Source organism: Nelumbo nucifera, chromosome 1, assembly GCF_055504915.1.
Source record: "Nelumbo nucifera cultivar China Antique chromosome 1, China Antique-T2T, whole genome shotgun sequence".
In the NCBI taxonomy this organism is placed as follows: Eukaryota; Viridiplantae; Streptophyta; class Magnoliopsida; order Proteales; family Nelumbonaceae; genus Nelumbo; species Nelumbo nucifera.
Window position 1 is genome coordinate 112451803 of NC_142649.1, and position 23803 is coordinate 112475605.

The 23803-nt window shown below is 40.7% G+C and overlaps 1 long non-coding RNA gene across 4 annotated transcripts; it reads right to left on the reverse strand.

Moving 5' to 3' along the window:
• Positions 1-593: 593 nt before the first annotated feature.
• Positions 594-22877, reverse strand: LOC148803708 (uncharacterized). Of its 4 annotated transcripts, none has more exons than XR_016079157.1 (5): positions 22427-22876; positions 21952-22078; positions 21786-21867; positions 2353-3250; positions 595-1606 (listed from the first exon to the last, which is right to left on the reverse strand). It is a non-coding gene; the product is annotated as an uncharacterized LOC148803708 (long non-coding RNA). The 4 variants fall into 4 exon arrangements; XR_016079154.1 differs by having other exon boundaries at positions 2353-3266; positions 22427-22875; XR_016079155.1 differs by having other exon boundaries at positions 594-1606; positions 21786-22078; positions 22427-22877.
• Between the last annotated feature and the right edge of the window lie 926 nt (positions 22878-23803).

Genomic DNA, 23803 nt, shown 5'->3' on the forward strand with positions numbered 1-23803 from the left:
TATATATATCTAAAAGAATAAAACACATTTGTACCCCAAACTCGGTTATGCTGAGCAACATCTCTCAAGGGTTCAACCATCCAGGGCAGATCGAGCATCACAACACTGAAAGAACCCTACTCAAAAAGTGGAAGCACTTAACTGCATCCTATTTTCTTCAGGATAGTTTTGTGTGTGAATTATGACAATTGGCTAACCTAGCCAATTTTGTATTACAACTTCGTTAATTAGGACATTTCTGTTATTTGTGATTTCATCTCCAATCTCTACAAATTTTGAATGCCACTTTTAGATTAACAGAAAGTAGACCATCAATCCCTCCATACGACTTACATGCCAAGGGCTTTAACTAAATAGAGAGAGAAATAAAAACCAAAAAACATACATAAAACCATATGCCAACTCTGCAGCAAAAGAAAAAATGCTAACCCAATTAATGGGACTCGTTAATTGAGCATCACCTGAAATAAAGTTTTGACTGATTAGAGTTTGACAATTCGGCTATCTGATTAGATGCACATTTCAAATAGTTTTAGACATACAAACCCCATAATTTTTCAACCACTGGATTATCAGAATAGGATTCATCAGTGAAATGATAAGTTTCTCAGAAAAAAAAAAAAAGAAAAGAAAAGAAAGATGCAATTATGCATGATCACCCAAAATCCCTGCAAGAAAATAAGCAGCTAAAGCCCCACAAATAGCATGCAAAAACAACTATCTTGTATCTGAACCTTGATAGTAAGAATTGGAAGCCCTCAGGTTTGCCTGATCCAAGAAAATGTGCACATCCACCATTGGTAAAATAGAAGAAGCAATTTCCCAGTTGAAATAAATCTGTGGTGGTGATACCCATAATTTATTTTCTATTTATTTCCAATGTAATATGGAAAATATAGCAATGATCCAAGTGGTTTGTTGCAACCTGCCCAAGAACAAATCAACCAATATTGCCCCAAGTTAATGGAAATATCCTAGTCTTACCTGAACGTAACCTGGTTCAAAGTTTAACTAATCTAGACACCAAAGTATTGGTGTAAATACAAAGGCATTTAACCGTTCAGTTGGCCTGCGAAGTGCCTTGGAGTTTCACGTAAATAACTTCAAGTGAGAATAGCAAAAAAAAATGCTGAGTTTATGGATGCAACATTTGTAAAAAAGAACAACTTTTCTTTTGGCAAGGTGAAACTATCAGTCACAGAATCAGATACCTCAAACAAAGCAGCTATCTGAATTTACAACAGATTGGTGGTAAGAACAACTATGTAAACATGAATCCCATCCACAGCGGCAGGTATTTCCAGATCTGAGGCTGGCAACCTCTTCTCCCATCTTGTAAACTTTAGAGAAATGAGAACTTCAAAACAACCAAAAATCTCAGTGTCAGAGGTTTAACCTTGTGTTAGTGGACCATACTGTTCACAAGGCCTTTGCAGGTACAGACAGGGAACGTATTTATATTGTCAACCACTTTCAGTTGCCCAAGAACATATGGAAAGCTTAGCCAATCCCATGAAGTGAAACAAACTACCTCATTGAACCAGAGGAACATGAACAGATTTGTTAAGTGTTTGCTCCCTCACAATGACGGATACTTCAGCTAGCGCTTCACAAACCAAGAGTATACCAGTAAATATCACAAAAAAGAAATTTAAAAAAAAAAAAAAAAAAAACAATCCTATTTGGTTACAAACAAAGGGGAGAAGTTTCCATAATATGGTCTAAGTGCTCCAGACCGGATTAAATATTTTCTTTTCCCTTTTGCATTCTGTTTGTTGGTTTTTAAAGACAGGCGGGGGGTTTCTCCTTGGTAATAGTAATAGTAATAGTAATAGTAGGGGGAATGATTAGGGCAAATCCCTAGTGAAAAAGACAAAGAAACCACTTTTTGTAATCATGAAAGTCAAAAACATGGGGGTGTTTTTTGTCTTTTAGGAGATGCGCTCCTCAATTAATGATTAAGGATGTGCCCCTTTATTAAAAATAGGATCATCACCAAAATCACTCTCAGCCACGATGGTGGCAATGACGAAAACAGTGTAGGTGATAATGAAATGGTGGAAAATAGTGGCAAAAAAGACACTAGTGGAGAGAAAGAAACAAGACAATGAAATTTTAAAACACAAAAGGATTAACACCTTGACACTTTTCCAGAAACAGAAAAGCAAGGATATTTTCAATCTGCAAAATATTAAGACCAGGTTAACATTCATTTAAAGTTGAAAATTTGTTGTTTCTAAAATAAAAGATACAAATTAATTGTTTTTGTCATGTGTTCTGCTACTAACATGTAGATACTCCCAAGGATACAAGTCCTGGAAAAACAAGAGGCAGCAGCTATTACAAGTATACCTTTCCTTCTGTTTAACCTCTTATCATCTGGGAAACCATCACAGCAATACTGGGTCAATTGCACCTCAACTTATTTTGGTGTTGCTTTGTTTTTCTTCACTACAGCCTTACCCTCATCATAGACACTACCTCAAGCTCCATGTTATGAAATTGAAAATGAGGAATTTTTACATCAAAGAAGGGTTTCCAGCACACCCAATGGATGCCTGCAAAACTGAGATTTGAAGTCTACCCAAATTGAATATCCTGCTTGAGGGAACAATCGATGACTAAGCATCTAACAATTTCATATGAAGATTTAATAAAAGTCAAAATTCCAAACTACAAATAATTTTCAGAATTGATCAAAAACCAAGTGGAACACATTGTTTGAGGACTTCTGACAACAATAACAGTCAACAAAATTTTCAGAGTTAACTTTCAATTGCCATGAGAAATTTTTTCTGCCTTCTTAGTTTTTTTCATTAGTAAAAATGCTGATTAATGATAGTTGAACTACAATCAACAAAGCCTTATCCCAGTTATGTAGAGTTAGCTTAATTGATGATAACTGAGGTTTCTATTTATTAATCTGTTCTTTTTGTGTATACTCCTGGGTGCATAACCTTGACATATTATAAGAATATAGAAGATAGCTGGACAAGTTTCACAATAAAAAGACAAGCAAAATATTCTAAAGTTGCATGTGCAGCCAGAAGCAATTGTAAAATATTTCACAACTTTTGCTATCTTGGGGATTTTACCATTCAACTGTTGTCCGCTAATCAGAAAAAAAAAAAGGATGATATCTAACGACCACAATGCGCCATTTACCAATCATATGGTTCTCATTAGTTATCTTTCCTTCTGCTTCCTGAACTGCAAGTGTGATTTCATCCCAAAATGCCACAAAGCAGACCTGCATCCAACCAAAACTAGATACACATGAAGGTAGCATCATATCCTCTAGTAATTGACTGCTATGACATGCAGAGCAACATACACATGTGGTGCCCTCAGTTTAGAGGAAACTTGAATGATTTGGGGAATTGATCTATTGGTTGAATTACTACAGAAAAAACCAATAAGTGATTCCCATGTCCAGACCATGAAGATATAATGGTGTGGGCCTGGGACAGACCAGAGTTGTTGTCAGTTCAATCATTCTTCAACAAGTGAAATAATTCAGCAAAAGATGCATTTCCTAGTTCAAGAATATGATGGGACCCAGTCCCATCAAAGGTGGCATTCTTAACATGGATGGCAGTGCAAGGAAAATGCTCAACAGTTCATAACCTTATTAGGAGAGGTTTTTTTTTATCAATAACACAATTCATTATATAATCTTAATAAAAAATTACAAAGAGGAAGACAAACTTTCTTATCTTCCAAATGCAGTTTGAATCCCAAAAAAGGAAAAAAAAGAGAAAGAGAAGGGGAAAAGAAAAATAAAATTACAGCTGTGCCCAAAACATCGATTCCCTCTCCACCCCTTGTTTAGCTAACCCATCAGCAAAAGAATTAGCTGATCTTTTTACCCAAATGATTTTAACTTCCATTCCTCGAACCAGCCATCTAAATCTCCTCCTCACATTACTGTAATGCCATAAACCACTGTTGCCTTTATTCAGCCATCCTACCACCACCTCCGAATCCCCCTCAATTATGAGTTTGTTGATATTCATCTCCCTAGCTTTCTGTATTCCTTCCAAAACTGCATGGATCTCGGCTTTGAGAGAGTCACCCACTTCAATGGGGCCTGAAAACATTGATAGAACAACCCCATTCTCATCCCTAAAAACACCCCCAATCCCTGATTGTCCAAGATTCCCTCTGCAACTCCCATCAAAGTTTAGTTTTATGAAACCTGCAGGTGGGGGGGGGGGGGGTCCAAGACACACTCATCACTATTTTGGTCCGGGAACAATTAGCAATCTCACCCCACTTCCTTAACATGTCATCCACTGTATAATCTATGAATAGCTCTAGCGATTTCATCCACTGTATGACTCTTATAAGGATCAGAGCCCTCAGTTCTTCAGCACCTCTCTCCACATCAGAGAATATCCTGGAGTTTCTTTCTTCCCACAATGACCAGCATACTGTAGCCCTCAGTCCTCTCCACATAGTCCTTCCCCTTTTCATACGCCACCTGAAAAAAGAAGGGGAAAATAGACTTTGCAAATTTGATGGAGGGTTCCAACTACACCCAAATAGGGAAAGAGCCCACTCCCAAATATTCGCAAATTGGCAAGATAACAGTAGATGAAAAACAGTCTCCCCATCAGCTTTACAAAGAACACACCAGTAAGGGGACAAACAAGTACATGTGTTATGCTCTGAGAGTAGAGAATCCTCAAACCATCTCTTTGAACACTGTATGTTCTCCTTCATGCTGTTGGTTGGCCTTGGTCTTATACTTTGCTGGTGCTGCCTAACTCAGGGTTCGTTGAGTGAACCAAACTCCTGAGGAGAAAGGGAAAATTGAAGGAGAACAGAGAGAGAGAGAGAGAGAGATGTTCGAATGGAATTCTTGCCCTCTTCATCATTTCTTTCTCTAGTCTCTATAGCCCAGGTAAGCTGATTACAATTTACAGTTTGTTACAAGATTGTTATAGTTTGTTGTAGGACTATTACTTTGTTCTAACAATCTGCCACTTGGATTAACCTCTTGCTGACATGGCTTCTCCCTTTTCTTGTAAACTTGATATGTAGGCTGGTTGTTCCCGTGCATGGGTCTTGGTTTGACCCCCCTAGTTAAGTTGGACCTTGCCCTCAAGGTCAATATGGGGAAACTGGTGTTGCAGTTGTAGATAGGGTTCCCACGTTGCATCCTCTTCCGGCAGCTGTGACCAGACAACTAAAGCTTCTAGAACAATGTGGGAGACTTTCTTGACCCATCTGAAATTAGTGATACACACCAGTTCTGTTTCTAGGTCCATATCACTTGAGAATTTGGGAAGACATGGTTGAGTTATAGCATCTGGTTTCAAGCATTTTTTGAGAACCGAGACATGGAAAACTGGGTGCACTCTTGAATCTGGTGGGAGATCCAATCTGTATGCAAGAGGTCCAATTTTCTCCAAGATCTTGAAAGGTCCAAAGTAGCAAGGTGCCACCTTGTTCCATTGCTGTTTTTGTACTGAAAGCAACTTGTAGGGGAGCAATTTCAAGTAAACCATGTCACCAACCTGATAGTGTACTTCTCTATGATGTTTATCATATGATTGTTTCATCCATTGTTGAGACAGGAGCAGGTTTTGTTTAAGCTCCTGTAGAATGATGTCTTGATTCAGCAGGTGTTCTTCAAGTGAAGCTACTGCTGTAGAGCCCTTCTCATAGGGAACCAGTGTAGGTGCGTCACGACCACATAATGCCCTAAAAGGGGTCATTCCTGCTGATATCTGATAGGTAGTGTTGTACCACCATTCAACCCAATGCAACCAGCTTAACCATTGTCTTGGTTTGGTTCCGGTGACGCATCGTAAGTATGTTTCTAAGCAACGATTGACCACCTTTGCTTACCCATCTGATTGTGGATGGTAGTGTTAGTGAAGGGGTATTTCAGTCTTTGTACCTGTTGAGAATGCTAATATGTACTATTATGTTAGTTCGAGTGCCTCTTACTTAAATAAGGGCACTTATGTCTTTTCCAATTATATTAATAATATAATAACAGGTTTGGCCGAAACTAGGGTTTTCCTAATTCGAACCAGACCTTTTCTCTTCTTCTTCCTCTTTCTTCCTTCTTCTTTCCTCTCTTCCTTCTTGCTGTTTACTTTACTTTTCAGCTAACAAACAAAACAGACTTCTAGGGCAGGCCGAACTTCAACATGGTATCAGAGCCACATTAAACAAATCAGACTTGCTAGAATTCTGTTTTCTGCGCATTCGAACTAGGGTTTCTCTTGGATTTCTCAGCCGTTGGTTGGAGACTGGGAAAAGGGCTGAAAAGGAGTGATCGCCCTCTTCCCTTGGAGGTTTCTATGCCTCCGGTGGTGTCGTTGGTGATTGGTTGCTGTGGTTTCTAAGCCCTCCCCTAATTAATGTAGGGCTGGTGCGTGTGGTGCAGTGGTGTTTCATTCCTTCGTGTGGTTGGCCTTCAGGCGATGAGGTAAGGAGTTTTTTTATGCATAATTTCTGTTATGGAACACATGAGAGGTGTGGTACAGATCGTATGATGGGTTTTCAGATTGCAGTATACTAGGGTTTATACTGGTTTGTGTGTGATTCGAAGGGAAGTAGTGTTTACTTAATGGTGAAACTTCCGGTAGCTGTAGAGTAGGGTTTGTGGTGTTACTAGTACGGATTTCAGCATTTATTATTGCTGAAATCAGTGTGCAGATTTCGGTGAAGTGTCTGTGTGCAGTGTGCAGTGTGTAGTGCTCAGGATTCAGTGATAAGGGAATTCGGCAATGGCAGATAACAGTGATAGTAAACCTAGTGTGATGATATCTACTGACTACCTGAATGTCCAAATGACCTCCATTAAACTGAATGGAGAGAATTATGTCCCTTGGGCCAAGTCTGTAGAGGTTGTTCTGAAGGCGAAGAAGAAGGTAAAGCACATAAGAGAGGAAAAACCCCCCACTAATTCTTAGGAGTACGAAGACTGGGAACAAGAAGATGCACAGATCATCACATGGTTGTGGAACAGTATGGAACCCAGAATCAGTGTGAACTTCATGTTTCTTGACACAGCCAAAGAGGTGTGGGATCATGCTAAGAAATTGTATTCTGGTCAAGATAATACAACTAGGGTATATCAACTGTATCAGGAATACTTCAATCTGCAACAGGGAAATTAGAGCCTTGAGGAGTACTATGCCAGTATAAGAAATATCCATAATGAGTTAAATGTTTATCATCCTCTCACTTCTTATGTCAAGGTTCAACATCAACAGAGAGAGCAGCTTGATGTGACTCGGTTTCTGGTGGGGCTGAAGTCTGAGTATGAACCAGTACGAGCCCAGATACTAGGAGGATCTGCCCTTCCATCTTTAGAGGAGGTGTTTGCTCGTCTTCGAAGGACTTCCATTGGATCTATGGAAAACTCTAATATCTCAGATAAATCAGCATTTGCAGTGTCGAGAGGTCGAGGTGGCAGAAGTGGGGCTCGAGGAGCCCAGCCTGGCCGTGGTGGCAGTAGTGGTCCAGTGTATGGTCGGAGTGGTAGTGGTGGATCTACACATATCCGTGGTGGTGGTCGTACTAGAGGCAGAGATTCAGGGAGAGCTCGTGGTAGAGGACGTGGCTCGGGTCCACAGAGGTGTACTCATTGTGGTTTGGATGGACATACTATTAACTACTGCTATGACTTACATGGTCCACCCTCAACGTGGGCCAACCATGCCATGACTAGTGACACCAGTTCCAGCTTTAGACAGGAGAACCGGTCAGCTGACCAGATGCCTTCTACCTCTTTAGATGGTCCAGGCAAGGAGATGGTGAGTGTTCCTCGTGATGAGTATGAAAGGTTTGTTCAATCCACGTCGCAGCAGAACAGCTACCTTTGCACACTCAAGTATGGCTTGTTTGGCATCCACACCCAACCCCTGGATTATTGACTCTGGAGCCTCCGATCACATGACGGGAACTCCAGGTGTGTTTTCATCTCTCACTCATTGCTCAACATCACAGTCTGTTACCCTTGCTAATGGCTCCACATCATCTATTCATGGTGTTGGTAATGTTGACCTAGACCCTGTATCCCTATCCTCTGTTTTATATGTACCTAAGCTTCCATTTAATCTTATGTCTGTTAGTAAGCTGACCAAGTCCCTTAATTGCTCCATTACATTTTACCCCTCTATGTGTGTTTTTCAGGATCTCAAGACGGGGATGAAAATTGGTGGAGGGCATGAAGCCGGTGGACTGTATTATCTTGATGGTGGTGGAAAAACATCAACGGCCTTCCAGTCATCTATTTCTCCTCTCCAGTGGCATTGTAGATTTGGTCATCCTTCGCTGAAAGTGTTGAAGTCCTTGGTCCCTTCATTGAGTCAACTTTCTGTTCTAGATTGTGAATCGTGTCAATTTGGGAAACACCATCGTGTTCCCTTTAGTTCTAGGGTTGATAATCGTGTGTCGAGTCCTTTTTCTTTAATTCATTCAAATGTTTGAGGTCCTTATAAAGTGATGTCATATAATGGACACAGATATTTTGTTATTTTTGTTGATGACTTTTCAAGAATGACGTGGCTCTATTTAATGAAAGAAAGAAGTGAATTATTTGCCATTTTCCAGAAATTTTATGCTGAGATCCGCAATCAATTTGGCATTCACATCAAAATTTTTCGTTCTGATAATGGCCATGAATACTTGTCTTCATCTTTTCAAGAATACTTGGACCAACATGGCATTATACACCAAACTTCATGTACCTACACCCCACAACAAAATGGGGTTGCTAAGAGAAAGAATCGACATCTTGTAGAAACGGCACGCTCACTCATGCACCACATGAATGTTCCCAAACCCTTTTGGAGTGATGCAATGCTCACCTCTTGTTTCTTAATTAATCGGATGCCCACGTCTATTTTTGATGGTCGTTCTCCTTTTAGTGTCTTGTTCCCCAACATGTCTCCGTTTCCGCTTCCTCCTCGGGTATTTGGGTGTGTCTGTTTCGTCCATAATCTGGGTCCCGGGACTGACAAGTTAGATGCACGATCCCTTAAGTGTATCTTCCTTGGCTATTCCCGGACTCAGAAAGGGTACAAGTGTTACCATCCCAGTTCTCATCGTTCCTTGGTATGTGCTGATGTTACTTTCTTCGAGTCTACTCCGTTCTTCGTGGGGTCCAGTGATGCTTCTTCCTCCACATCACCTCCTCCTCCCCTTCCTGTGGCTGATCCTCCTCCTCTGGTTCCATTCGTGCCTACGTCCTTGCCTCCGGTGCCACTGTCCGTTGACCATCCACCTATCTGTCACGTGTATACACATCGCCCACATGTACCGGCTACAACTCCGGCTTCATCACCGTCAACAAATCCAGCTTCAGATCCGACACCAGCCTCCGACTTTGATCTTCCTATTGCCTTACGGAAAGGTAAACGCACCTACACCCTTCACCCTATTTCCAATTTTGTTTCCCTTACTCACCTCTCCGCCTCCCATCGCCAGTTCATCTCTTTGTTATCCTCAGTGGTTGTTCCTAAGGATGTCTAGGAAGCCCTTACCTCTCCAGAGTGGTGTCGTGCTATGGAAGAAGAGCTCTCTGCCCTCCATCATAATCACACTTGAGACCTCACCGCTCTTCCTCCTGGGAAGCAGGCTGTCGGTTGTAAGTGGGTGTATACCGTTAAGTACTTGCAAGATGGTCGTGTTGAGCGCCTGAAGGCGCGGCTGGTTGCAAAAGGGTACTCCCAAACCTATGGCATTGACTACATAGAGACATTCTCCCCGGTTGCTAAGATAGGGTCAGTTCGTGTTGTCATCTCCCTTGCAGCTATGTATGATTGGCCTCTATATCAGCTAGATATCAAAAATGCATTTTTGCATGGTGATTTGCTCAAGAAGGTCTACATGGAGCAACCACCAGGGTTTGTTGCTCAGGGGGATGATGGTAAGGTATGCAGAGTTAAGAAGGCTATATATGGACTTAAACAGTCCCCTCGAGCATGGTTTGGTAGGTTCAGTGAGGTGGTCAAGAAGTTTGGTATGAAACAGTGCCAAGTTGATCACTTTGTCTTCAGTCATGACTCTCCGGCAGGCAAAATACTACTGGTGGTGTATGTAGATGATATTGTTGTGATTGCGAATGATAAAATGGGCATTGACAGATTGAAGGCATTCCTACAGGAACACTTTCAGACAAAGGACCTTGGCAAATTGAAATACTTTTTGGGCATAGAGGTAGCAAGATCTAAGCATGGCATTAATTTGTGTCAGAGGAAATATGTGCTTGATTTACTGGAAGGAACAGGTTTGTTGGGTACTAAACCGACTGAGACACCTATGGAAACAAATACGAGGCTGAGCAGTGATATAGGTGAAGTATTTGAAGACCCTGGCAGATACCGACGACTTGTAGGCAAACTAAACTACCTAACCATTACTCGGCCAGATATTTCATTTGTGGTTAGTGTGGTGAGTCAGTTCATGCAGAAACCTTTGGTCCCACATTGGAATGCAGTGCTAAGGATTGTGAGGTACTTGAAAGGGAGCTCCTGGCCGTGGTTTGCTATACAAAAGTGGCGGAAAACTGAAAGTAGAAGGATACACCGATGCTGATTGGGCAGGTTCTATGTCTGATAGACGGTCTACCACAGGCTATTGCACCTTTCTGGGGGTAACCTGGTAACGTGGAAAAGTAAGAAGCAAACATTTGTGGCAAGAAGCAGTGCAGAAGCAGAATATAGGGCCATGGCACATACTGCTTGTGAATTAGTGTGGCTAAGGAACTTTCTACAGGAAATAGGATATGACATCAGTACTCCAATGAAGCTCTATTATGACAATCAGGCAGCGGTTCATTTCTCTTCCAATCCGGTGTTAAATGAAAGAACCAAGCACATCGAAGTTGATTGTCATTTTGTGAGAGAGAAGGTGTTGAATGGAGTGATAGAGATTGCATATGTTAATACGGGAAACCAGTGGGCAGACTTGTTTACAAAAGGTTTGAGTCGGGAGAGAGTGGACTATATATGTAACAAGCTGGGATTATATGATATATACTCACCAGCTTGAGGGGGAGTGTTAGTGAAGGGGTATTTCGGTCTTTGTACCTGTTGAGAATGCTGATGTGTACTATTATATTAGTTCGAGTGCCTCTTACTTAAATAAGGGCACTTATGTCTTTTCCAATTATATTAATAATATAATAACAGGTCTGGCCGAAACTAGGGCTGACTTTTTCCAATTTCGAACCAGACCTTTTCGCTTCTTCTTCCTCTTTCTTCCTTCTTCTTTCCTCTCTTCCTTCTTGCTGTTTACTTTACTTTTCAGCTAACAAACAAAACAGACTTCTAGGGCAAGCCGAACTTCAATAGGTAGCTTGTGGATTGGCTTAGTTGTACGCCTTGGAGGCGAAAAAGTTCTTTCCAAAAGAGGCTGATGAAGATTGGATCTCTATCAGAAACAATAGACTTTGGGAAACCATGAAGACGAACTATTTCCCGAACAAAAGTGTTGGCTACTGTAATTGCAATAAATGGATGTGACAGTGCTAAGAAGTGGTTGTATTTTGTAAGGCGATCAACCACCACTAATATGACTGATTTACCGGAAGAGGTTGGTAGGCCCCTTATAAAATCCATATAAATATCTTCCCGAACTTGGCTAGGTATGGGTAATGGTTTTAGTAGGCCAACTGGGGATTGGACCTCATATTTGCATTATTGACATACTTGGCATGTAGATATTTTCCTTATGGAATTTAGCATACCCGTCCAATAAAATTGGGACGACACTCTCTTATATGTGCGTAGGACTCCTGAGTGTCCACCCATCGATGTCGCATGGAAGTAATTTAGTAGCTGGTCCAAAAGGGCTAAGTCCGTTGGCAACACCATTCTACCTTTATAGTACAACACTGACCCTTGGATAGAATACCTAGGTTTGATACCCGGTTGCTGCAACAATTGCGCTGTTATTGCTTGGAGTTCCTTATTATTGTCGGCTTCCTCCCATAATTGTTCCAATAATGCTGTAGTGGGTTGTTGGAACACCTGCAATTGGAGTATGCTCTCCGCTAGTTGTTTGGGACGACAAGACAGCGCATCAGCAATTCTATTTGTTGCCCCGGATTTGTATTCAATAGTGTAATCGAAGCCCATTAACGTTGAAACTGAACGCTGCTGGCCTGGAAAAAGGACCCATCATTGTTCCAATAGGAATTTCAGACTTTGATGATCAGTCTTGTTCACAAACTTACAGCTCAATAAGTAGGAGCGCCAATGCTGAACTCTGCCAATACAATTGCCATCAATTCCCAGTTATAGACTGAAGAGTGATTTTGTGTGGTGGATAAGGCCTTACTGAAGAAGGCAAGGGCCTGACCATCTTGCATCAGCACTGCTCCCACGCCCAGTCCCAACGCATCGCACTCGACCACAAAAGGTTTGTCAAAATCTGGTAAAGCCAGTGTTTTAAAAGTGCAAGGCACAAAAAAGGTGCAAGGGCCATTTTGCGCCTGAGGCACAAGGCGCAAGGCGAGGCACGTGCCTTTTTGAGGCAAGGCGCACTATTTAAAAAAATTGCAAAAAAATCAAAAAATTATTAAACATAATATTAATAAAAATATTAACTTAAGTTTTAAAATAAATGTTTCAAAAAACCTATTATCAAAAATTAAAATACATAAATATAATATGTAAAGCATATTCAAATGAGAATTTAAAAATGAAATCAAACATATAAAACATTTTCAAGCATATAAAACCTACAATCTCTTTTTTTTCTCAATTGCATCAAGTAGCTAATGTGATATATTACATTCCTAATCCTACGAGCCACCTTTGTGCCATGCCCCTCGAGGCAAGCCCAAACAAGTCCATGTTAGGGTCTTAAATTCTTAGATTTCACACAAAAAATAATAATTTTATAGTTTAAATTGCTTTTAAGAAGATATTTTATTAAGATGAATGAATGGACGACATTACCAAATAGGGGGTTCTTGAAGCTTCGGTGAACAAGCGAAAACTTAAGACCCTAACATGGACTTGTTTGGGCTAGCCTCAAGGGGCGTGGCACGGGGATCTGAGGGCGGAGCCCCCGGCCAAGTGACCAAACTCAAAAAAAGGGAAAAAGCAACAAATTTTCAAAAGGCGTATGCCTAGGCTAGGGCGCAAGGTGCACCAGGCATGCGCCTAGGACCTGGGCAAGGCGCCTACCCTAAAATGCGCCTTGCCTGAGCACCTAGGCGCACCTCAGGCACACCTTTTAAATCATTGGGTAAAGCTAAAGCTGGTGGAGATGACACCGCTGCTCTTAAGGCTTCAAAAGCTACTTGGGCTTTGTTATTCCAGATGAAGGAGTCTTTCTTTTGAAGGACTGTCAGTGGTGCTGCAATTATCCCATAGCTTTTAATGAAGCGTCGGTAGTACCCTGTGAGTCCTAGAAATGCCTGGAGTTCCTTGGTGTTACGTGGTGTTGGCCACTGTTGGATGGTAGATATCTTGTCTGGATCTGCTGAGACCATTCCATCTTCCACCACATGGCCCAAATAGTGTGCACGGGCCTGCCCAAAGGCGCACTTCGATTCTTTAGCATACAACCGATTTTGTAAGAGAGTGTCTAGAGTAATCTGCAAATCCACTAAATGTTGGGCCCATGTTGGGTTGTACACCAAAATGTCATCAAAAAAGACTAATATGAAACGACGTAGATGTGGCCTAAACAAGTCATTCATTAAGGCTTGGAAGGTTGTCGGGGCATTGGTGAGGCCAAATGGCATAACCCGGAACTCATAGTGGCCATCATGAGTCCGGAAGGCTGTTTTTGGAATGTCACTTTCATGGACTCTAATTTGATGGTATCCAACCCATAAATCGAACTTTGAGAAGATTCTTGCAATCTTGAGTTCATCTAGGAGCTCATCTATTACCGGAATCAGAAAGCGGTTCGTAACTATAATATTATTAAGTGCCCGATAATCCACAAAAAATCGCCACGTCCCATCTTTCTTCTTGACAAGAAGAACAGGTGAAGAAAATGGGTTGTGGCTGGGTTGAATAAAATTTTTATCCAACAGTTCTTGAATCTGCTTTTCAATTTCTTGTTTCTGAAAATAGGGATAACGGTAGGGCCTTACATTGGTAGGAGACGCATCCAACAATAGTGGAATTTTGTGGTCAGTAGATTTGTTGGCTCCTTGAAAACTGCAGCATATTGTTGGAGAATGTTGCTGAGTTGTTGTTTGTAATCAGCTTGAGTCAATGTATTCTGGGCCTGGGATAATGTTGGGCCTGTACGATTTGATCCCCAAATAATGGGCTGATTTGGGTCTCATGCTTCTTTCAACATGGATGCCAAGCTTACTGGGCTGGCTCGGCTAGCTGAGTGGCCTTGTAAATGCACTTTTATTCCTTCTATCATGAAATCCATACACAAACGGGCCCAGTCGCATAGAACAGACCCAAGTTGCCGCAACCATTGAATTCCCAATACAATATCGGCCCCACTTAACTCCAACGGGTAAAGATCAACCACAAATCGTTGCTCTTGGATGTGTAACCCAATGTTTGTGCAAATTCCACCGCATTGAAGTGAGGTCCCATTTGCCACATGGACCTTAAATGAGATTGTGGGCTGAATTGGTAATCCCAATCGTTTGACTAACACCGTGATTACAAAGTTTAGAGTACTACCACTGTCAATGAGGATAAACACTTGGCGACCCCAAACTAGGCCCGTCACCCCCATGGTTTGGGGTGATGAAAACCCCGCTAGGGCCTATAACGAGATTTCAAGTTGTATGGTCTCAACCCAGTGTTCATCAGTTGACGATCTTTCTTCCGATTGTTGATCCTCTTCTTCATCCTTAGTTTGTAATAAGAAGGCTTGTTGAGACTTGCATCTATGTCTGGGGCCGAACTTCTCTTCGCAATTGTAGCAGAGGCCTTTGTCTCGGCAATTTTGCATTTCTTCCCACATTAATTTCTTGAATTGAATAACAGGGCTCGGGCCTAAGTTACCTGGTGGTTTGCCTAAGATGTTGCCTTCTTTATTGGGTCCCGTCCCTTCTAGTATGGGTGCTGTAAATGATTTGTTAGTTTGCTGCCACGGGCGGTTCAAACGTCGGGCTCGAACTATCTTTTCTTCTTGGGTGCAGGTGTTAGACAGTGTATGCCCTTAGCTCCAATCAGAATGATGTAAATTATGACATTTAATGTAAATGAATAAAGTACATATTTGACTCATGTTATTATGGTGTGTTTCTGTGTAATACCCTTAAACTGGACACATATGAGACTCGTGTTAGTTTAGAATCTTCACAACTGTTGGATAGATCTGGGGAGATTTATCTTGCCAAGGTTGAACTGATGTGCCGCCAAGTTGGTTGGGCTGGCTTGTCTCAGCTACCAAGGTGAGACCTGAGGTACATGCAGTGTGGGTTTTCTTGAAACCCTGAACCGGACCAGAATTCCAGTATTGCCCTGGACCTTGGAGATAGATGGGCAAAACTGGAATGTTACACCTGACCCCTAGACTCGATCATGATATTGCACTAGGTGTCGGATTGGGCTGTCTTTGATATGTCAATCAGTGAGATCCTTAGAGGGGGTCAAAATCTGGGTATGTTGGGACAGTCCGAGAATTCATCTTAGTGGGTGATCATAGTGACAGGATCAGCCCTTTTGTCGGACAAAGTGAATGATCGAGGATGCACTCTCTCTGATGAAAACCTAAACTGTCGGCAGTCGATTTCAACCGTTGAAATTTGTTTTGCAAAATATATTTATATAGAGATATACATATATATATATATATATATATATATATATATATATATATATATATATTATGGTTTCAAAATGTTTGCAAAAGGTTTTAATTCCCATGATCCATGTGAGTAGACAGTGCAGCACTGTACCTTGCAGCCGAGGGAGGAGTCCTCTCTTGTCGGGCAGTGTTTGATCATTATGGGCTGAGCGGTTAAGTGTAAGACCATTGAGGGTAATACCTGATGGGCTAATCTGGCATCTGCCCACAGTCCTTGGGTTTTTATAAGGTGGCTTGACCCAAAGACAATTTAGTGTAAATGTTGGGCCCATTAAGAGCCCATGGGATGGACTTGGGGGTTCATTGTCTCCTACAGTGAATTCGGCCAAGCCTTGTAATAGAGACTAGGCTGAACCCATGTGGCTGATGTGTAGATCAATGTTTGGGTCCCACGCCATACAAGGATAACCAACTGGGCAACAGTTAGGAGGCTAAGTGAGCAAATGGACTTGATGGGCCTAAAGCCCAATTCGAACTGGCTTAATTAGATTAATTAAAGAGGGGCGATTCTGGGATTTATATCAGCAGATAGGATAAGGGATTGTCCCTATCCACTCAGAGAGTCCAGATCCAAATAAAGATTTAAATCAAGAAACTCCTAATTGGATTAAGAGGGTTGATCTTTATCTACAGATAAGATAAGGGATTATCCTTGTCTCTTAAAGAGAGTTCAGATCCAAATACAAGATTTGGATTAGGAAACTCCTAATGGGATTAGGAGATGCTCTCTTTAAGGCTATAAATTGAGGAGCAGGGCGAACCTCCAGTTCATCCTTCAGTCTTACTGATTCAAGAGAGAATACAGCATACAATTGGACTAACGCCATCTTCTACTCTTGCCTTCTCCTGCTATTACCGCCATTACCAGTTCGATCTCCACTTGTAAGAGCGATCAAGAAGAGTTCCTTGATATTATCTTTTGGAGAAAAGATAATCAGAAGTCGTGCTCACCTGCCCTCCATCAAGTTCTTGCTGAAGAATTCGGTTCTTGCTGAAGAACCACCCTGCTGATTCTGCTCCACCCTACGCTGTGCCATCTTCAGTGGGAGCAGTTTTTGGTATTCTCCTTGGGTGTGAACACCTTCGTTGAGGGTTACTACTACTCCATATAGGTATATCCCTCTCCTACCTTTTGGTTTCAGATCTGGTCTGGTTTAGGTTCAAGATTGATCCTTGAAAATGCAGTTTTCTAAAACAGGGAATGTCATTCCCACATGAAAGAGAGAGAAATTTTTGAAATTTCACCCAACCTACCTGTAGGGTTCGACCATCCATATGATGGATCTCTCATCCCTTCAGCAGGCTAGGACTTCCACGGCCATCACAATTGATGGATGCATCGCCTTGACCTCTAACTATATTTCTTCGTTGAGTCTTCCCACAAAAGCTCCAACCAATGCCTTCTCCGGCCACCCTTGGACTCTTAGCAATAGATGTTCAAACTCCAACTAGTAGTCACAAACACTTCCTACTTGCTTTATCTTCGCAAGACTTTCGTCAAAATCTTCATAGCCAGAAGCCCCGAATCGGACACACAGGGCATCAGTGAAGGCGAGCAATGAAATACGGGGGTGCCCTCGACAATACCACTGATACCAAAGGATTGCGTCTCCATCCAGATGCATTGCTGCCAACGCCACCCTATCTGGTCTAGACGTTTCGTTGTACTCAAAGAATCTTTCCGCCCTATATATCCAAGGGATGGGGTCTCCTCTTGAGAAGACCGGGAAGCTCAGTTTGGTGTTTCTTTCCAAGGTGGAGCTACTTCTTCGATTACTCCCTTGGCTAACCCTATCCTGGTCAATTTCTCTGTCTTCAACCGGTGGCCTCTGTTCTAGTCTTTGCAAGATCTCTGTTAGTGTATCCTTGATACCTCGCATCTCGCCTGAGACTCGGTGAAGCTCGATCTCCACCTGATCAACCCTTGCCTCCATGGTTATAACTCGAGTATTTGTCATAGCTCTGATACCAAACTGTTAGGTGTTGCCTAACTCAAGGTTCGTTGAGTGAACCAAACTCCTAAGGAGAGAGGGAAAATTGAAGGAGAACAGAGAGAAAGAGAGATGTCTGAATGGAATTCTTGCCTTCTTCCTCTGGTCTTTATAGCCCAGGTAAGCTGATTATAGTTTACAGTTTGTTACAAGATTGTTACGATTTGTTGCAGGGTTGTTACTTTGTTGTAACAATCTGCCACTTGGATTAACCTCTAGCTGACGTGGCTTCTCCCTTTTCTTGTAAACTTGATAAGTAAGGCTGGTTGTTCCCATGCATGGGTCTTGGTCTTAACATACTCTTATCATGCTTTGGTGTTGAGGGGTTTATGTTACAACCCTCTCCTACTAGTACAGCTTGGACATTAGCAACATATCTAAATGTAGCATAAAAAAAGTGCAGCTAAGTGCATGAGGCTCCTGCTAATGTGGGGTCTGGGGAGGGACAGATGTATGCAGCCTTACCCCTGCACATACAGAGAGGCTATTTCCAAGATTTGAACCTGGTCACCCAAGTCGCAATGGAGCAACCCAACCGTTGCACCAATGATGGTCCCAGCTATCCAAGGTCTTGTGAGGGGTTGACTGGATGTTGACTTAGCATTAGGCATTTCTTGCACCGTGTCCAAGAACTCACTTTATCATGAAGTCCTAGACAGCCAAAAAAGAAACAAGTTCGGAGGCAAGAATCATAAGTAATCAATTGACAAAATCATGGCAGATGAAAGCATACATTCAGATGTTAAAGTACAGACATGCAGTAAAGATGAAAGTGGAGAATCTTATTCTCCATCCAAATTCCTTTGTTAGTTTCCTAGCAACCCCAAACCAACTTATTAGGAAGCTTCAACTTGCTAGCAAGTTCTCAACTAAGTCCTTTTTCAAGGCCCTGGTGCTAGGAATCTCTAATACAAGTTTCCCATACAGGAGGGCTTGGTCTCTCATATAGGGATGCAAACGGATCGGATCCGAATCAAGGTATATCTGGATCCGATCCGATAATATAAATATCGGATTTCACAAAGGTCAACTCGAATTCAAATTAAATCCGCTAAGGATGTTAGATATCTGAACATGCTCCGGTCCAAATTAATTTCTATAAAATTTAACAAATTATTAAAAGGAAAAAAATACATAAAAGAGAAAAACAAAAAAATACAAATTCATCAAAAATACAAGCATTTTCAACTACTTTTATCATATATATACATGTCATTTTATAAAGAGAAATTGTCTAAAACTCACCATGACTTTTAAGCATTTCTCTTAAACTCACCATAACTTTTCAAAACGTCCGGGGAACCCCATGTCAGTAAGTTAACATTAAATAGATTAACGGATGTTGGCAGATTACTATTTTACCCTTTGTTCTGTTGTAAATGGAAAATAAAGCAAAACTTTGATAAAAAACAATAAAAATCATTTATCCCTTTTAATTTCAAATGCAACAAGAACCAAAATCAAGAAAATATCTATGGTCAAGAAGAGGACACACGGCTTTGTAGGACCCAACCTCCACTTCTATGAGTTGTCAGTTAGAACAAAGGTGTATTGAATAAAAATTAGGCTAACATAAAAATATGTTTAATAAGGTTGACATGCCATTCAAAGGCAGTTTGGTCATAAAAATTGCATTTATGCCGGCGTGGACAACTTCTGTCAATGAAGACTAATGGTGCTCTGACGAATGGAGAGTTTTGGAACACAAAAATTCATTGACATAGGGTTCCCTAGACGTTTTGAAAAGTTATGGTGAATTTAAGAGAAAGCTGAAAAGTCGTGGTGAGTTTTGGACAATTTCCCTTTTATAAAAATAAATAAATAATATAAAAATTACAAAAATGTAATATAAACGTATTTATAAATAAATAAATAATAAATATAGGATTGGATTCTTTTGGATCAAATGGGGGGTGATCCAAATTCGGTCTGGTTTTTAATCAGATCCTATTATCCTAGCCGATATGAAAATCCAATATAGGGATATCCAAATCCGACAAAAATAGAATCTGATTCAAATTCGGATCGGATCATTATGCAATTCACTTGCACCCCTACTCTCATATTCCTTCCTAGAGTTTCCTTTTTTGTGTGGAGACTTGTTTGAAGAAAACCAATACTTATGACTTGGTCCAAAAGAAAAAGGCAGGTTGTATATCTCTCTCCATGCTTTATCTCTCTGTCTTAGTGATGAAGAATATGCTGAGCATCTCCTTCACTGCCCAAAAACAAGGAAGATTTGGTCCTACTTTCTCAACCTTGTTGAGTACAGCTGAATTGTTCCTGAGCACATTATATTGACTTCATTTGGCAATGGCGTGGTAGTGATCTTGGTAGTAGGGAAAAAATCTACTGGTGTACAATAGCCCAAGCAGTGATGTGGTGTGTGTGGAAAGAAAGAAACAACCGCCTTTTTGGAAACAGATCTAGATCGTTTGAATATTTGCTTTCTTATATTTCTTTCTTGGGTAACCTGTGGGCAGTTAATTACGTGGAGTTCATAGGACTTTCTTTGGATGACTGCAAGGGAATTTGGTGGAGATCATTTATTCTTTTTTTTTATCAATATGAGATCATTTATTCTTCACCTGGGTCTTTAAGCAGACCTAGTGTTCTCTTTACAAGATTGGAGTCAGAGCTTAGATTAAATTTTGATGGAAGTGCCCTGGGTAATCCTGGAGCTGCGGGGATAGGTGGAGTGTTTAGGAGTATGGATGGAAGCATTGAGTGGGCTTTCAATGGCCCAATTGGATTTGCTGATTCTACAAAAGCAGAAATCTTGGCTGCACTCACATGCTTCAAATAGCAAAAGATAAAGGCTGGCCTGCTTTAACCATTTAAGGTGATTCTGCAAATACAGTATAATGGATAGGGGAGAAGGATGGAGGCCCTTGGAAGCTAGCACACTACCTCACAGAGGCCAGAGATATTTTAGACACCTTGGCTGTAAATCTAGCCTGGATTCCTATAGAGTTAAACTCAACAGCTGATGGATTGGAAGCTAGCACACTAAATGCCTAATCCAATAAATACAATACTTGTACAGAACTTTACAAAGGAAAATAATAGAATTAAGTTTCAACAAAATTTCAGGAATTTTGACTTTTCACTTCAGTCCAATGGTTAGTGCAATGAAATTTAATTGACATTAAATAAAACATATAAAAGGATATATACTGAAAGGGTTTCAGAAGTGAGAAAAGAGACAATAAAAAGAAAGTTAGGATAAGAACTGAAAACGGATAAGGAAAAGAAAGTTGTAGAATATAGAGGAAGAATGAGAAAAATTCTGTAACTTTTTTTCTTTTTGATGGACAAAAGGCTAGCAACTTATCAAATTTTCCTTGAATTTCTTTATATGTCAAAATCCCAATGAAATTTCAGTCTTCCTAAAGGTCAAAACTGTCTCAAATTGATACTTATTACCTTGGACAACCATTATCTTCAAGAAATCTTCATATCCATTCTTAATAAAACCCCTGACATATGGAAAAAGAAAATGCACTCTATAGCAATTAACCATAATGCTACAGAACCAGAAGGATATAACTACCGTTGGAAGACTCTGACTCACCCAACCCGCCAGAATAAGGAAAATGTGTACTTTCTTTAGCACAATAAGGAAAATGTGTATTTTCTTAAAGTATGAATTGGAAACGAGTTCTGTGTGCAGCTTCATACAACCTTTCCAAAATCCAGCCATAATGTTTCCAAATTAAAACTTCTTCAGAACTCCAGTAAGGACGCAAATGTCTATCTTGTATCTACCATTAAAAACTTTATCCATCAACCATCAAATTCATAAAACCAAGGGTTTGACTATGATACCGGAAAGACGTGATACCAGAAAACTTTAACCAAACAATCAGTATCATAAAAGTGGTAATCAATCAGGTGGCATTTATCAAAATTCACGGGATGGTTTTAACTGGTCAAAGGTCTTATGTTATCATGCCTTTCCGGCAGCATAGTTTTTCCCTAAAACCAATTGAACCAGATTCCATAAATCTATATGCTCACCTCAATCTCACCAAATGGTTTCCATTCCATGGCAGCTCTTTCGATTTTGGATTTTGCTCATTGATATGTTACACGAGAACGTCTGATAAATTCACCTCCAACAAAGTATAGTTTAGTAATTTTGAAGGCTCCATAGTCATAAAAAAAGCTAACGTGATAATAGGACCTGATAACTGAGGCCAGAAGAGGGCATAAACAAATAGCGACAGCAATAAAACGATTGGAACAGCATTATTCCTGAACTGATTCCACCATTTGAGAAGACAGAGGACATCTTCAGCTAACATATACAGCTGCTGGAATGGGACAAGTATCATTAATAGTGTATGGCAGTAACCCAATAGGCAACAAAAATTTCATACCTCCAAAAAAGAACGTGTTATAAGTTAGGGTTTAAGAAACGACAAACGTAATCAAAAACTCAAAAGAAATCATCGTTTGTTACGCTAAAACAACTAATAAGTAACAAGCAGTTATGGCACATAAATTTGCGGATTCATTAAACGTATATAGGGCACGAAAATGATATAACTCAGGCGACCCACGTTCTCTGACCCCAGCGAACCATCGTGGTCGTGGGATCGAGACGATACAAACTCCCTACTATTTTCTCTTCTGCAAAAAAAAACTGATTATATTACCGCGTTAGCCTTTCTAGCGATCCTCGACGCCTCAAATATGAGCAATCCTATTGCTGGAAGGAAAAGCAAGACCATCCACCACTTCATTAGCTTCCGGAACATTCAAGGGGAAAAAAATGCTCTACCCTCTAAACCCTAATTCCTTGCGTTTCCTTCGAACTGGAGGTCTCATCCTTCCGGCAAGCTCATCTTGAGTCGTCATCCGACATGGAAATGGAGATATTACGAACATCGAGGACGCCATTAGCAACAGAAGTTGACAATCAGAATAGCTGCAAAAATCGGCGGGAATTAATATATGCTCTCCCAGGAATTCAAATGAAAATCTCTTTAAAGTTATGTTTGGTTTGAAGGAAAAATTAGAAAAAGAAAGGAAAAAACAAAAAAATCTATATAAGATTTATTAAAATTTCCCTCTCTTTCCCTTCTTTTTTTTTTTCTTTCGTATCAAATACAGCCTAAAGGAAATGTATGACATTGGAAATACATGATACGGAAATAGTTTTGACCGATCAAAATACACCCACACGATTAACACGTTCGACCAGCCTCTTGCAAACTTGCATCAGAAATATCTCTAGTGAAATAAAAAATATTTCTCACGAAATAAGTACGGAGATATTCCCGTAAAGGCTGTTTGAATGGGCATTGCCCTGATTGAAGCCGGACTCTTCGATATCCGTTAAATAACATGAAAGGAAAAATTACAGTTAATCATACATAGAATGAGATTATTTAATCATACATTAAAGTAAAATGTGATTAACAAATTATATTTTGATGGTGTGCAATCTAGAAGCTTCTAGCTAGAGAATTGCCTAGATGTATTTGCGTGGTGAGCTGGATCAATCTGTAAAATAGTGTTTAGAGCGATCGGGGTGGAAGATTTGATGAAGTCACTCCGATGCTTAAATCAGTATTCTGTGTGTTTGCGAGCTAAGTATGAATGCTAGAGGGCTTGGGTGCAAGTAAACGCGTGTACCTTTGCCTAGAGGATCGATACCCTTATATGGTTAAGTAATCGTGAATCTTACGAAAAGGCTCTGGGATCTTCGGGCTGCATAGATAAGATCCGTTCCGTTTTCCGAATGAGAGCAATGCGCCAGTTGATAAGGTTTATCACTTTCCTCTGATTCAGACAGAGTGAGAATGAGCCCTGTTATTAGACGTCGTGATCCCAGGAAATTCGGAGTCCATTGGGGAAGCTTCTGGAGTCGATTACGGGGCACTTCAGTTCTTTGGCCCCGAACTAAATTGGGTGCCGAGGTGCCTTTATGCCGAAATGACTTTATGCCGAGGTGCCGCTGACTTCAAGCTCCCGAGTCGCTGACAAGGCTCCTTTGTTGAGTTGTCATCCTACTAGTTGATCACATCCAC